This window comes from Lontra canadensis, unplaced genomic scaffold, assembly GCF_010015895.1.
Source record: "Lontra canadensis isolate GAN:19392208 unplaced genomic scaffold, GSC_riverotter_1.0 scaffold11, whole genome shotgun sequence".
NCBI lineage: Eukaryota > Metazoa > Chordata > Mammalia > Carnivora > Mustelidae > Lontra > Lontra canadensis.
The window spans coordinates 21135246-21151232 of record NW_022631005.1 but is presented as its reverse complement, the minus strand read 5'-3'; the positions used below and the strand labels follow the sequence as shown (position 1 = coordinate 21151232).

Genomic DNA, 15987 nt, shown 5'->3' with positions numbered 1-15987 from the left:
GGTTGGTACCTGAGGCAAAGGGAAAAGTGTGCCCCCATTAATCCATATTTGTATACATTTTTAATGTCTAAATATTTTTTCCAGAATTAGATTTTTATTTTTACTTTTTTTATTCTTGTTATTTAGTTGTTTTTTTTTCATAATCATAAATTTAACTCTGCACTTCAGCTAGAAGACTTGGAAGGGAATAAGGAAAATATGGAAGCCATAGAACGGTAGCAAGAGCACAAAGATTATAGGTTGTTTTGAGCAGATGGGGCTAAAGGGTACTTTCCTGAGCCGCAGAAGGAATGGTTTTGTAGTTAAGGTAAAACACAAGTCAAATTTGTTAGATTTGCCCACAGTCAGCAATGGTGACCTTCTTGCTGATCTTCTTGCTATTCCTATACTGAAGCTCCATGGCTTCAGGAATATTCATGTTGTCTTTCACTTTGCCGAAGACTACATGCTTTCCATCCAGCCACCCAGTCTTAGCAGGGCAGATGAAAAACTGGGAACTGTCTGTGTGGGGTTCAACATTTGCCACAGGCAAGATGCCAGGGCCCATGTGCTTCAGGATGAAATTCTAATCATCAAACTTCTCCCTATTGACGGACTTGCCACCAGTGCCATGATAGCCTATGAAATCACCATCCTGGCACAGAAATCCCAGAATAATCCTGTGAAAGTAGGAACCTTTAAAACCAAATTCTCTTCCCAATGCTCAGAGCATGAAAGTTCTCTGCTGTCTCTGGAACTTTATCCCAAGGGCTCACTGTCCACAATGATGTTGAAGAACATGGTGGGTTGACCATGGCTGGGAGGTGCAGGTGACTCTGGGATGGTGGTGTTTGCAAGGTCTGGAATTAGATGTTTAAAATATTGATGATGAGTTTGCTTTCACTAGAGTTAAATTGTAATAAATTATCTTCAGAACAAATAAAATACTTATACATAAAATATTATTCTGAGTTTTCATACATATGCTTTTCAATTTTTTCAAGACTCTTTCCAACTACTCTAATATTCTGGGAAAAAATTGGCCATTAAAAATATATATAGAGGCACTTAGGTGGCTCAGTCAGTTAAGCGTCTGCCTTCGGCTCAGGTCATGATCCCAGGGTTCTGGGATTGAATCCCACATTGGGCTCTTTGCTCAGCAGGGAGCCTGCTTCTCCCTCCACCTACCTCTCTCTCTGACAAATAAATAAATAAAATATTTTAAAAATATATATCAAGGGAGTACATTTTTCCTTTTACCTGAAGCTCCAATAGAGCTCAATATGATATTATCTTCATTTAAAATTTTGATATTTTGTCCTAAGTTATTTTAATTAATTTTTATTTTTAAAATGTAAATTCAAATTATAATCCATCTTTATTTCTGAATCTTTTTGGCACATCCTCAAATTTTGCAAACTGGTGTAGCCACTGTGGAAAACATCTAGAATTTCCTCAAAAATCTAAAAATAGAACTATCTTATGATCCAGTAATCACACTACTGGATATTTATCCAAAAAATACAAAACACTATTCAAAGGGATACATGCACCCCTATGTTTGTTGCAGCATTATTTACAATAGCCAAATTATGGAAGCAGCCCAAGTGTCTGTCGATAAATTAATATATAAGAAGATATGAAAAAAGGAATGAAACCTTGTACCCCTGGGGCTAATAATACATTATATGTTAATAAAAAAATAAAATAGAATAAAAGAATGAAACCTTGCCATGCAACAACATAGAGTGAGTTAAGAAATACACTAAATGAAATAAGTCAATTAGAGAAAGAAAAATACCCTATGACTTCACTCACATATGGAATTTTAGAAACAAAACAAATAAGCAAAGGGAAAAAAACAAGAGAGATAGAAAGAGCAAACTAAGAAAAAGACTCTTAATTATAGAGAATCGACTGGTGGTTACCAGAGGGAAAGTGAGAGGGGGGATGAGGGAAATAGTTGATGGGGATTATGAGTACATTTACTGTGATGAGCACTGAGTAATTTATAAACTTTTTGAATCATATATTGTACACCTGAAATGAACAAAACACTATATGCTAAGTATTTGGAGATTGAAAGATTAATATAAATTAAATTAAAGTAAATAAATAGGTGCTCCCTTCTTATGACCACTTCAAGAGAATCAACCACATCTCTCCGATGGCATGATCTGTCCAGTGGTTGATCTTGCTGCTAATTTGGCCACATGGTTAGCAGCCCAGTCCTCTGCTGATGGGGGCTGTTGTACCCTACCTGTAAGACACTTGCTCATAGCCTCCTCCATACTATCCACTCACAACTTGAGTATATTTGGGAATGGGGATCTCTTCTAATCAAGATGGTAGCTGAAGCTGTTCTCACTGAGCAGCTTATTTCAGCAAAAAGATTTCAACCTAGGACTCCCTCCTCTTGAGTTGTAGAATTCTCTACATGAGGGCCAGAATTTCTCAAATTGTCTCATCCCCTCAAGACCTCACTGCCCATCTTCTTCCTGCCTTTGAACTTAGAGTGTAGCCCAGGGCTCCTCAGAAAACTCTGCACTGGTTCCTTTAAGAGGGATAATAACTGACACTTTGCATTAAGCTGGTCTCTCCAGTGGAAGTAACCATCTCTTACCCATGGGATCACTTTTTTTTTTTTTTTTAAAGATTTTTATATATTTATTTATTTGACAGACAGATCACAAGTAGGCAGAGAGGCAGGCAGAGAGAGAGGGGAGGAAGCAGGCTCCCTGCTGAGCAGAGAGCCCGATGCGGGGCTCCATCCCAGGACCCCAGGATCATGACCTGAGCCGAAGGCAGAGGCTTTAACCCACTGAGCCACCCAGGTGCCCCCCCATGGGATCACTTCTTACACATCCAGGGCCACCAGGCACCCCAGTGCCCTAGCCCACTCTCCTGAGCACAGGAAGAAGACTGTCAGTTACCTAGGGCTCTCCATAACAAGTCCTACTGACCATCTCCTTTCTCAAGGACTACTGCATTTCCTAGAATCTAACATCTTTTCAGAATTCCATTTAGTTTTCTTGGACACATGGTGAGTGAGAATATTTTTAAAAAATTAATTGTATTTTTATATCCTAGTAGCCAACAGTCAAATTAAATTTAAGAAAATAATGCCATTTACAAAGAAGAATATGAAGTCCTTAGGGATGACTCTGACAAAAGCTGGACAAGACCAATACCCTAAAATCTAAACATTACTGAGACAAAGTAAAGACCTAAAAACATGGAGATGCGGAGCACACTTATGGATCAGAAGACTCATTGTTGAGGAGTTCCATTCTCATATCTATAGATTCAACACAGTCCTTTTCAAAACTCCAACAGGGTTTTGTTTTGCTTTGTTTTGTTTTTCAGAAATTAAAAGCTGATTCTAGGGCATCTGGGTGGCTCAGTTGGTTAAGTGTCTACCTTCAGCTCAGGTCATGATCCCAGAGTCCTGGGATCAAGTCCTACATCAGGCTCCCTGCTCAGCTGGGAGTCTGCTTCTCCATCAGCCCTTCCCCCTGCTTGTTCTTGATCTCTCTCTCTCTCTCTCTCAAATAAATAAATAAAACCTAAAACAACAAAAAAGAAATTTAAAAGCCCATTCTAAAATTCTTACTGAAATGCAAATGACCTCAAATGGCCGAAAGAACTTTGCACAAGAGAACCAAGTTAGAGAACTCAAACTTTTTGACTGTAAGTTATTATAAAGCTGCAGTAATGGGGGCAGTGTGTGGCATCAGCTTCCTGATAGGCAAATTGATCAATGGAACTAAACAGAGGGTAAAGAAATAGACCTACACACAATAATCAATTGATTGTTAGTGAAAGTGCAAAGACAATTCAGCAGAAAAAAGATACTCTAAAAAATGGTGCTGGGACAATTAGATATCCATATGCAAAAAAATAAAACACGAATTTCCATCCATGCCTCACACTGTATATAGGAATTAACTTAAAATGACTCATAGGCCAAAATGTAAAATCCAAAACTATAAAATTTATAGATCCAAAAAGTGAAAAATAAGCTGGTCTTCATAAAAATTAAAAACATCTAGTCCTTGGAAGATATCATTAAAAGAATGAAAAGTCACACCTTTGTGGGAGAAAATATTTGCATTTGAAAGGCGTATATCTAATAAAGGACTTGTATTTATATACATATATGAATTATTATATATAATACATTAAATATAATAACATGGATAAACCTCAACATATTATGAAAAGTAAAAGTAGTCAGATTAAAAAAGGTGTATACTTTTGATTCCAGTTATATACATTTCTAAAAAAATGAATGCTTACATATATTATTGAAAGCAGAGCCATGGTTATCTGGGGTTGGGGGATGAGGTAGAGGGGAAGGAATGGAGGTCAGGAGGGAGGGATCAAAGTGGCATGAGGAAACTTTGGAGGTGATGGGTATGTTTATGTCAAAAGTTACTTTAAACTGTGCACTAAACATGTGGGGCTTAGGGGTGCTTGGATGACTCAGTCAGATAAGCCACCAACTCTTTGATTTCAGCTCAGGTCATGATCTCAGGGTTATGAGATTGAGCCCCGGGTTGGGCTCCCCGCTCAGCGGGGATTCTGCTGGAAGATTATCTCTCTCCCTCTCCATCTTCCTTGTCTCCCACGTGTTCTCACTTTCTTGTTCTGTCTGAAGTAAATAAATAAGACTTTAGAAGAAAATAAACATGGGACACCTGGGTGGCTCAGTCGGTTAAGCATCTCATTTCAGCTCAGGTCATGATCTCAGGGTCCTGAGCAGGGAGCCTGCTTCTCCTTTTCCCTCTGCCCAGCCTGCCCCCCCGCCAAACTTGCTCTCTCTGTCTCTCTTTCAAATAAATAAATAAAATCTTAAAAAAAAAAATAGGCATGGGCAGTTGATTTTCTGTCAGTTTAACTTCAACAAAACTGTTTACACCAAAACACACACACATAGCCCCCATCTTAGGATATTATAAAGCAGACCACTCTGCTTTTCCAAGGTTTTGATATAACATACATATCATTAGCATCCCAGTTTGTCCAGTTAGTTTATTCCCCTTCTGTTTACAGCAGAACTCAACATAAAGTAAGTGTGTTATTCTTGAACATGTCACCCAGGAAGCCTCAAGGGATGACCGACTCAAGAACAGGGAAGACTGTTGTTTCTCACTTAAATCCTAAGAAAAGCCACAGTCTCCCCCCTATTTGTGCTCCTCCTCTCAGAAGCAGCCTCTTATAGTCTGAGTGCTTTTCACTTTTTCTTCCTATTGTTTTAAAACCTCTTCAATTCTTTAATTCTTCCTAAGAGGAGTCTAAAGCAGTGTTCCTCAAGTATGTTCCACAAGTGCTCACTGATCCACAACAGATAAGTACACAGATTGAAGAATATAGGAATGATTATGTAATTTCAAAGAATAATTGTACATCTACTAGGCCTAATAATTAAGAATTGGGGCTTTATTTTATATGTCTTTTTATTGTTTTTTTTTCCTATTCTTTTAAAAATTATGTTATTTTAATGAAGAATATACGACTTTCCATTTGCAAAATAATTGAACCGAGTATTAGCATGGAAAAACATTTATAAGTATAAAATAAAAAGAACCTTTCTAAAAAAACATATTGACCAGGAGGCCTAGGTGGCTGAGTCGGTTAAGCATCTGCCTTCGGCTCAGGTCATGATCCTGGAGTCCTAGAACAGGGTCCCACTTCAGCTCCCTGCCCAGAACAGTGTTGGGAACAGAGTATCTTCTGTTTTGTTTTGTTTTTAAGACTTTATTTATTTATTTGTCAGAGAGCGAGCGAGCAAGAGAGCACAAGCGGGGGGAGTGGCACGCAGAGGGAAAGGAACAAGCAGACTCCCAGCTGAGCAGGGAGCCCAATGAGGGACCCCATCCCAGGATCCTGGGATCATGACCTGAGCTAGAGGCAGACGCTCAACCGACTGTGCCACCCAGCCCTCCTTTCTGTTCATTTATTAAAAATTGTATTTTAAGGATGTATCAATTCACAAGCACTTGAAAATTAGAAAAACAAAAAGTGTAAGACAAAAAACTGGACCTTTACCACAAATAGTTTGAGGGACAGTGACTTAATGGGTCTTGTTTTATCATTTCCACACATGTATAAACTGAGCCATAGGAAAGTTCAGGGACTTGCCCAAAAGCTAAGAAGTGGCTAGATCATAGGACTGGCAGATCATAAGACTGGCAAATCCAAATACAAATCCCTGGATCCTCTCCTTGTGTTCTCAGTCCCCTTCTGCTGTGCAATCTCTTGCTGTTAGCTTGATAATACATTGAGCTTAGGTCGTTCAAATGTGTGAGGTGTTAAGTTCTGGCTCACAGGGGACCAACAGCCTGCCCTTACTCTGAATGTTTCCCCAGACCACTGTGACAGATGACACCCCAGAAGTTGTGCAGCGGGGTTTTCGCTCTGACTGGCTGGCAAGCAAGGCCTGGAGTTTCATTAGTACTGGATTCGCCTTGCTAAGTAAACATGCTTATTTGGTTTTAATATATTAGGCTTTGCTATTCAGAGCTAGATTAAACTGTCAATCATCTCCCCCATATTTCATATTGTTTCCTCTGGGCAGGGGCATGCGTGATGTTACACATGTCTCGCCAATAAAACAGCCCTCTGGATTGAAATCTGTTCGGGACTTAGAGCAAGATGTCAAATTAATTGTACCGAAATAATGAGTTAGCACCAAATGCTAATTAAATATTGATGAAAGTCATACTTTCAATTATCTTCATTATGGCCCCATGTTTTATGTAGGCATTAAATGCTTGCAGAACGGCTACGTCTGGTAATTAGCTCGGCACTATTAAAAAAAAAGAAAAAGAAGAAGAAGAAGAAGCCCGTGTTATTGCCCTCCATATTAAAAGCACTTAGAAACCACTTGGAAAATGGAAACTCAGAAAAGAGGCAGTACTTTTTTTCTGAAAATGTTTGAAATTCTATGAATTCTGTACTTCCTGTTCGTAGTAATGGATACTCTCTCTCTCTCTCTCTTTTTCATTTTTTCAGCTGGGTGGATTAGAAGTCAGAAGGCCTCTCGGAGTCCCCGCTGAGCTCTGCTGAATCATGGCTTTTTCCACTCTGGTTAACTTCCGGCAGCCTCTCCTTTTAAACACCTACCTGGCCTTTTTACCCTTTTCCTGCTTGGAGGTACGATGGCTGCTTATGGCAAATATGACCACTGCTTCCATTTATGGAATCGTGTTCAGATGTTCCTCAGAGCACAGTCCTGGCGCTACAGGCTTCAGAATCACCTGGGTTATTATTTAGCGTGTAGACTCTCCAGCCCCCTACAGGTGACCCCGCACAGGAGGAGGAGGCCAGGCCTGTGGATGGTACAGTTTGACAACTGATAAGTCACGGCATTTTCCATCCTGGCTGCATAGTAGAACAGACCCGGGATTTTTTAATAGAGACTTCCCCGATCTCACTAAGGGCCACGGTAAACATGGGTACGTGTGAACATACAAGCACATGCACAAATACGTGTTATGTGATTCTAATGTGTCATTAGGGTGGGGAACCAGTATAATGGGGCCTTAAACAGTATGTATGCTCTGCCGTCCTTTCTGCTTGGAAAGTTCTTCCCACTTCTATGCTTGAAGATTTCCTTTTCCATTCATTGTTAATGATGCACCTTTTTTTGGAAATGTGAACATACTCTGTGCTGGTTGGTCATTTGTCTGTCTGTTTTCAGATGCACTCCTTTCAATATAAAACACCCTCAAGGGAAGAATCAAGTGCCACAGCCACATCTTATCATGGAGCCATGGAAGCAAGCCTTGGGTACATGTGGGGAATCCTGACTCTACCATTTATTGTCTGTGTGACTTTACATAAGATATTTAACTTCTCTGACCCTCAGTTTCCTCATCTGGGAAAGGGAGGTAATAAAATCCACTTCCTTGATTGACATGAACAGCAAATGAGATACTGTTAAAGCAGGTGAGCCCAGTGGTTGGTCTCCAGGCGAAGGTATAACACAAAGAGACTGCTATCTGAACCGCTTGACACATGGGAAAGGACCTGGAAGAGATTCATAGTAAATACTCCATAAATGCCATTTAAAAAAATTAATTGGATTCTAAAGCTGTTCTATATTCATTCACTGAGTTGGGGTAGAAATGGGAAAAAGAAAAAGGAGCATTAGGGAGAGCTGGTTCTGTTGATGAAGGTTCTTGCTTCGGGCACAGGCTAAAACATTCTGTCCTGTAGAAGCTGGCTCTTTTCATCCCCAGCCCACAATCGTCCAGTAGCTTCCATGTGAAAGTCGAAGTCCTTACCTTGTATGGTCCAATCCTGGCCACTTGTTTAAATCAGCTCCACCAGGATCCCCTCGCTCACTGGTTTCAAGCCACACAGGTCTTTGTGTTACTCCTAGAACAAGCCAAGCAATGGCCTCTGAGGGTCTTCATGATTTCCAGCCCCTTCTGCCTGGACCCCTCTCCACCATCATTGTACTCATGGCTTCCTCATTTCACTCCAGTCTATGCTTAACTGTGACTGCCCCAGAGAGACTTCCTTGGCATCTCTTCTCCTCACCCTGCCTGTTCATCTTCGCAGCATTTTCCTAGAATACTGTCTGCTTATATCATCATCAGTCCATCCTTCTAGAAAGTAAGCCCCATAACAACAGGGACTTTATGGGTTCACGCATGGATCTGGAAGACTGCTAGACAGGGATAGAATGAATTAATGACCAAAGGCTGGAAGTGAGAAGGGAAAGAGAAGTACCGTTGCTGAGCATTTGCAGGCTTCCTGGTCACTCTTCAGGATAGTCATGTTCTCACTATTCCACACTTGGGCTCAATACTCACAGGCGGGAAGCGGCTGCCGCTGCAAAGTCACAACGTCCAAAATCACAATTATGATCTTTCCCCTCAATAGGCCCCACTCACTTTGAGTGGTGGACCTGCTAGGATTAGAACTTGGCTTTGAACCTAAGGCTGTCCAACTCTTAACTACAGTAATTTCCTTCAACCAAGAGGCCAGAGAGGAGTAGGGGATAGAGAGTTCTGCCTGGAAGCAAGAACCGGGAAGCATCTCCGGCAGGGGCCTGTCTTGGCCCAAGTGCTTGGAGGCTGCTGTGTTCCCGTTCATCCCCGTCAGACTCCCAGACCGCTTAGATTCTCACTCTTAGAGTTTACATTTGTTTTTTTGCTTCTCTCAACTTTTAAAGCCATGACAGTATATCACCTTTCAGGAGGCACGCTGCCTCATTTGGAGCTGTTAAGATAAGGGAAGCGAAAGCTTAATTGTTGGAGAGTGACTAGGTAGGTGCTGCTTTGGATCTGAAAATGAGGCGTGTGAGCCAAAATTGGATTTGTGGGCATAGTCACAGCTGAAACAGGGCCATGCTGCTAAAGGGCAGCTAAAATTCGCTCATTCACTCACTCATTCATTCTTTCTCTCCTTCAAGGTAGTGATAGAGCTCCTATTATGTGTGAGGCACTGATCTAGCATGAAATATATAACAATGAAAAAAAAAAAGAAAAAAACGGCTGGCACTGTCCTCACATATCTGATATTGTAGTGTGAGAGGGACAACAAACACATAAAAATTAAATATCTAACAATATTAGGTGATGATAAGCACTTTGAAAAAAATTAGTTTAAGGTAAGGAGCTAATTGGGAAATGGGACTAGGTTAATTTATGTTTTGTTTGTTTGTTTGTTTGTTTGTTTTAGGTTAGTTTAAATGAGTAGTCAGAGAAGCCCTCTTGGAGGAGGTGACATTTAAACTAAGATCTAATGAAATAGGCCGCATGGATACAAAAAGAAATTTCTGAGCAAAGGAAGTAAGTAACATAGGAAGAAGTTTGGTTCACTGTTCAGTCAGCGGAGGCTAAATGTTTCAACAAACGTTGGAGGAGGCCACTGAGCGTATATGAACACTAGGTAACCTTGGAACTGGACCCCAACAGTCAGAGACTCCTCACTCCCTTCCTTAGCCTTGAAATGTGCATTCTGTTGGCCCTCTCCAGTCCCAGAAACTGTCCAGGGACACAGCCTTAAGACAGCGATGTGGCGCTGAGACTATCTGGATGGTATACATGACTAAACCCAGTTAAGACTGCTATATAAACTTCCAAGATTTGACAAGTGGAGGCAGAGATCTACTTGTGATGTGGGCACCCAAGACAAACCTCGTAAGTAGGTTCCCTTGCTTATTAAACCTACCACCTACCAGTCTGGAGTGGCCTGCCTCTCTCCTTGGCCTCTCCCTGTCCTACCTATGAGCTAGTTTTAGATTATAACAGGGAAGTTCCTGAGGAGACTGGGAACCCATACCTATACCTATACCTATACCTATACCCATACCTATACCTATACCACCTGTGCTCATCATGGAAACTCAGTGGTTTCACATAAAAGATGCTTATATCTTGCTCACTGCAGAGGTCAGTGTGGGTCTAGTGGATGTGTTTTCTCATACTGTTTCCAGGACCCAGGACCCTTCCCCTGGTGGCTCTACCACCCTCCAGCATCCTGGCTCCTCTCTATCCTAATGACAAGTGATGGAAATGTGTCATATGGGAAGTTTTTCTTGGTCAGGTCCTGAAAATGGCACATATCACTCATTTTCTTGTTTCATCAGCAAGAATCCAGTCACATGCCCATCCTACCAGCACAGGAGGCTGGAAAATGCAACTTAGCTGTGTGTTTGGGAAGAAGAGAATCCAGGTTTGGGAAGCAACTAGCCCATCTCTTTCCAGCATACATAAAGAACATAGAGGAGGAGCCAGAGTGACTGTTCCTGAGGGAAGGTGACATTTGAGAGGTGGGCATGTGCCAGGGCAGGTAAGGCTTCAGGTCATAGAATGGATTTCGTGTTATTTTCCTGAGTATATTGGCATGTTACCAGAGGATTTTAAACAAGGGAATGATATGCTTGGATTTCAATTTTCAAAAGGAACTTGAAGGCTCTTTGGAGACTATAAAGTAGGGACAAGAAAGGCTATGATAATAATTCATGGGAGAGGTGATGAGAGCAGGGACTAAGTCTTGGCTATGATGAAGTGCTGAAAAGTGGTCTGACTGAACATAGTTTTGAAGGAAAAGCAAAAGAGGAGTTACTGTTAAAATGGATGTGGAGCTTTACAGAAAGAGAGGAATTAAAGATATTTGCTCAATGTTTTGTCTGAGAAACTAGGTAAGTGGTTTTGCCCTTTACTGAGATGGCAGAGACCAGAGAAGGACAAAGGGTTAGAATGGAGACTTCTCTTCCAGACGTTGTGTTTATAATGCCTGTTGAACAGCCAACTGAAGCTATCAACCAGGCAATTGTAGATAGGAAGCTCATGGTGGGAGGGAAAGAAGGAGGGATACGGACTGAAGGTATAAAATTTGGGGATGAAAGCAAGAGATTTTCAGGAAGTCACTGATGTCAGTAAAGAAGAAAGAATTTTTAGGACCACACTCAGGAGCATTTAAATATCTAAAGTTCTAATCACAGACTCATGGACTCAGAAATAGAAAAGCTGTAAGAAGTTATTAGGTCAAACCTCTCATTTTTCAGGGAAGACACTAAGCTTGAATGATTCCATTGTTTACCTAAGATCACATCATTTGTGTTCACTGAATTCGGCTACAATCCAGATGCTAAAAGCGACTCACCCACAACTTCCTCTTCTATCTTATACTCAAAATACTAATTCCTGTGGTGAAAGATAAGAGAGGGGACTCAGTGAGAATCAAGAAAAAGGGAGGGAAATAAACTGCGCTGGAGAATATGTTTGCCCCCCTACCCCCATCCTGCTCTTCGTTGTTCTAATCAGTGCAGAACACATTCTATGAAAGGGATAAAGTATTAGGTCACTTTCATATTCTTTCAACTCTGAAGAAACTGAACAGTAGCCAATCCTGAAACACATTTCAGATGAAAGGGGAGAAAATATGATGAACTACTGGAAGAAAAAAAAAGGGGGAAACTGCGTCCATTGTCTTTATATCAGAAAGCAGAAGTTAATCAGTTTTGCCTTTTTTCTGGGAGCTCTGGATTTGGGCTGTGGCTGGGGATTTGGGCTGAAGGAAGGGAAAGGAGGCCAGACACATGGTGGAAGTAATGGGGGAGCCCAAAGGAGTAGCACAGTCTCAAGGGGTAGTCCCCATTCAACCATACTGGGAAGGAGTCAAATTGGGGGACTGAAAAATAATACAATGGTGAAAGTATAGATGATCTGAGAAGACGATATCCAGAATGATAAAGAAACTACATATAGTGAAGGAAAAGATGAACCTTGCCAAGAGAGTGTCCCTTTACCTTAGTGGTTGAATCACACGATGTTGAATGGTGGTTTTCTGACTCCATCATCCCTTAGACTTACTAATTGGCAATCTACTGTAAGGTAAAACTTTCCCTTCTTCCCTTGTTTATTCATTTTTATCAGCATATACTCATGGCCTTCTATTTTACTTAAGGGGTTGCAGTATGTTGAAATGATTATTTTAATATTCAAATTGTCCTGAGTTATGCCAATGGGAGCCCCTTTAAACTGATTTGGGTGGCCTTCTGATATATCCTCTCCATCATTCTTGATGTTTTCAGTACTTTCTGGCACAAAAAAATTTAGCTTTATTTTGTATTTTTCTTGTCTTAGTCCTGGACAAAGCCATTTCTTCAAGAACCCTGGTTCCTTTTAATGGAGAATGATAATAAGAAATCAAGATCTAACCTTCAGAGTGTTCTTGCTTCTAGAGCCTCTCATAGGACCTCACGAGGAAATCTATGTACATATGTAGACATATACATTTGCATCTCTTTATCTCTTTGTCTATCTATCTATCTATCACAAGATGGTTCAGTCCAGCACTATTAACATTTATTAGCATTCCCCTCTCCTTAATTGTAACTCCCCTATCTGGCAATAAAATACCTGGCTTCCATTATTCTCAATGTATTTATTTTTATGCTCAATCTCCTGACCATATCAGGTGAAAATTTGACCCTGGACACATTGGTCCCTCCTATTATATCTCAAGCCCCACTGAGAACTCTAGCCCAAAACTTGGACTCAAAGAAGGGGAAGAAGTAAGTCCCCTATGTCTTCCAGGAAAGGAGTCATTGAAGGGGTTTCTCAGATTTGTTGTCAGCTATAGTGACAACATATAGTGAGATATGCCCTAGTTACCATCTGTGGTTCCTCTTGAAAGAAAGAGGTTGGAAAGACATCAGGTCTAGAGCTCGATCAATCCCCACACAGGTCCCCATCTCCTTAATCTGATGATCTCTTCTACCATTTTTTTTAAAGATTTTATTTATTTATTTGTCAGAAAGAGAGAGAGAAAGGGCACAAGCAGGGGGTGCTGCAAGCAGAGGGAGAACCAGGCTCCCCGCTGAGCAGGGAGCCCAATTCAAGACTCAATTCCAGGGGCGCCTGGGTGGCTCAGTGGGTTAAAGCCTCTGCCTTTGGCTCAGGTCATGACTCAGGGTCCTGGGATCGAGCCCCGCATCGGGCTCTCTGCTCAGCAGGGAGCCTGCTTTCTCCTCTCTCTCTGCCTGCCTTGCTGCCTATTGTGATCTCTGTCAGTCAAATAAATAAATAAAAATCTTAAAAAAAAAAAAGACTCAATCCCAGGATCATGACCTGAGCCAAAGGCAGATGCTTAACTGACTGAGCCACGCAGGTGTCCTTGATCTCTTTTACTTGTAATACTCAAAGAACAGGCTAACAACAGCTCCTAAAGAATGAGCTGGGTAGCTTCTTATAACTGGCTGGGCTCTGAGGAACTCTCAAGAGAAATGGTCTTCTCCAGAGCTGTGCCAGCCATATGGGACTCACACTAGAACCAGGCTAAGAGGTACAACAGCAGTGTGGGGATTGATGGATCATCCTTGGATCATACGACGATGGTGGTCAGCTTCCATATATTTTTCATTTAAAGCATAGCTCTGTGTATGTCCTACATTTCAGATAGTGCTAAGTGGTGAGGTTATAGAGTTGAATACTTTTACTACCACTATTAATAAATCATCCTTTTCCTCAATAATAATTCACTGCCTAGTTTAAGAGACAAACAAGTGAACAAATGATTGCAATGCATTATGCCTGGTCAGGTGCCAGGAGGATGATAGAAATGTAGAACAAATAGGAACTGGCAGAGATGGGTGAGGAAGACGAGGTCATGAGTATCAGGAGGACAGCAGAGTTAGCCAGCATACAAAAGAAATAAATAGAATACATACATACAATATAATAGAATATAAAGAATATAATAGAATATTATAATATAAAGAATATAAAGAAAATAATATAAAGAATATAATAGAGATAAAGACATTGAGGTGATAGAGAACTTAACACCTGGAGGTGGGAGTGTTAATTAGCAAGAATGTCAAGAAATAACACCATCATACACCAAGGTTCTGTTGTACAGTATAAATTGGTACACTTTTCCTGGAGGGCTAGTCATATTTCAACACTCTTGGCCTATGACCCATCAGTCCTACCATTATGAGTATATCCTAGGAAAATAATCAGAGAGGTAGAAAAATATGCACAAGATGTTTATCTCATTATTATTTTCAATAGCTATTTATAATAAATAAAGTGCATAAATTGAAGAGAGTTGTTGGGGTATTTCTTTCCCTGTTTCCTTCTGCTCCAGGCTAAGTCTCTCGTGTGTCTTCATCCCAGTAGGGCTTCAGCTCTTATTCAACATCTCTTCTTCTGTAGTTCCAACTCACTGGGTTTGTGTAACATTGTTCCCTTTCCTTCCCCTTCAGGATGAGAAATAGTAGGAATTTCCCACTGATGCCTTCCTTGGGTGCCTCAATATCCCTTGGTAGCTCCTCTCCCCTTGCAACACCTCCAAAAACAGCCCACTTATTAAATTTTCTTCAAAATACCTCTTTAGGGTATCTTCTGTTTCCTGCTAGAATACTGACTAATAGATACATCTCTTTAGCTTTTAAAGAACCATTTGAAAGCTAGAGTTTTAATAGTTCTACAATTATGGCCCTAAATGGATGTACCCAAAAAGTAGTCTCTCTTATTCTCAGTTGACTATAACACAAGTAAGTGAGCACACTGGGGTTTGGGAGCTTTGCTAAGTGATAGGGAAGAGCAATGAACAAGAACAACTAAGAAGAGGTCCGTGGTCCAAACAAGCTGACGGTCTAGTCAAAAGGACAGTGCTTTGCTTATACAAATTATTTATCGCTTCTTTATCATTGCATCCATATTGTACCCTGGCCAGATACCGTGTAACTAAGGTTGCATCTCAAGAAAACATCTATTAACAAGCACATGGTCTCTAGACACAGCTATTGTGCTATAGACTATTATATTCATTATCACCTCATAGAAAATCAAGTAAAGATAATATTTGATGATTTGTAGTTTCATGGGCCTGTCCTTGGACTAAGGTGCTCATATTCAGCATGGGGTTTTCTATGTTGATACTCAGACAGGATCTATGTACGAGTTAGTTGAGAAGGTCTGGGGATGGGAGAGTTAAAAATTTTCAGTTGGATAACACCAGGATGTTTTGAAGTATTTTCTCCTTCACTTGTTTATTACACACATATTATTTGTGAGTGAGTTAGTTGCATTTTGCCTGCTTTCGCCCCACCTCTCACTACAATAAAGAGAAAGGTGACCATTCTTTTATTTATTTATTTTTTAAAGATTTCTTTATTTGAGAGAGTGGGGGGAGGGGGAGAAAATCCTATTGTATAGATGTGCCTCATTTTTCTTAACCGGTCTCCTATCTGAAAATCTCAGTTGTTTTAGTATTTCATATTAGTAATGACGCTTCAGTGAATATCCTTGTTGCTCAGTGTTCATTCTTATCTGTGACTTGCTCCTGAGCAGTCCACTAGCAGGGTCAAAGAATAAGCAAAACCATAAAGCTTTGAAGACAGTGTCAAATTGCCTTCAAGAAGGGCAGACTATGCATATTTTTCTTTCTTGTATACCTTTTAATTTGAATATCAAAATATTTTTTAGATTTCCAATTTGCTATGTGAAAAAATACCTTAGTTTGTATTAACTTGAT

At 40.5% G+C, this 15987-nt stretch overlaps 1 pseudogene; it reads right to left on the bottom strand.

Moving 5' to 3' along the window:
- Positions 1-328: 328 nt before the first annotated feature.
- LOC116866792 lies at positions 329-9087 on the bottom strand (annotated as a pseudogene).
- Between the last annotated feature and the right edge of the window lie 6900 nt (positions 9088-15987).